The sequence below is a fragment of the Oxyura jamaicensis genome, chromosome Z (assembly GCF_011077185.1).
Source record: "Oxyura jamaicensis isolate SHBP4307 breed ruddy duck chromosome Z, BPBGC_Ojam_1.0, whole genome shotgun sequence".
Classification (NCBI taxonomy): Eukaryota; Metazoa; Chordata; class Aves; order Anseriformes; family Anatidae; genus Oxyura; species Oxyura jamaicensis.
In genome coordinates, this window is record NC_048926.1 from 30,676,567 (window position 1) to 30,677,141 (window position 575).

A 575-nucleotide genomic window follows, 5' to 3' on the forward strand; every position below is an offset into this window, starting at 1 on the left:
TTATTATTTATTTTTATTTTAATTAGTTTTACTTTGTTTTATGTTATTTTAATTTATGTTATTTTCTCATACACATTGCTATGCTGAAAAGTCCATGTTTTGACAGCAAAAGTTGCAGTTTTTATTTTGGTGGTCTCCTACTTGTTCTTTCTCTAGTTGAAAACCACATTGTGATCAATATACCTTAGTGAAATATTCCAGCTTCTATGAAACATTTATTTCAATTAAAATATATTTAGCTGAAAATGATCCAATAAACTCTAATGAGAACCACATAAAACATTTCTGAATTGGTGAGATCATTAGTTTGCTCTGAGCTAGATGATCTTTTCCCCTTTATTTGTTACATTCATGTTTCTGAGATTTGGCATTGACTATATTCTTTCTCCTACAGTGAGATTTAAAGCAACACACTTTAGTCTCACTTTTGCTCCTTAAAATCTGGATTTTTGTTTTCTCTATTTTGGTATTTAGAAACTTTGTTTGCCTGGAGCTTTTATTTTCAGGGTTGAGTGCAGCATCTCATTCTTTTCTTTCTTTCTCTTTCTTTCTTTCTTTCTTTCTTTCTTTCTTTC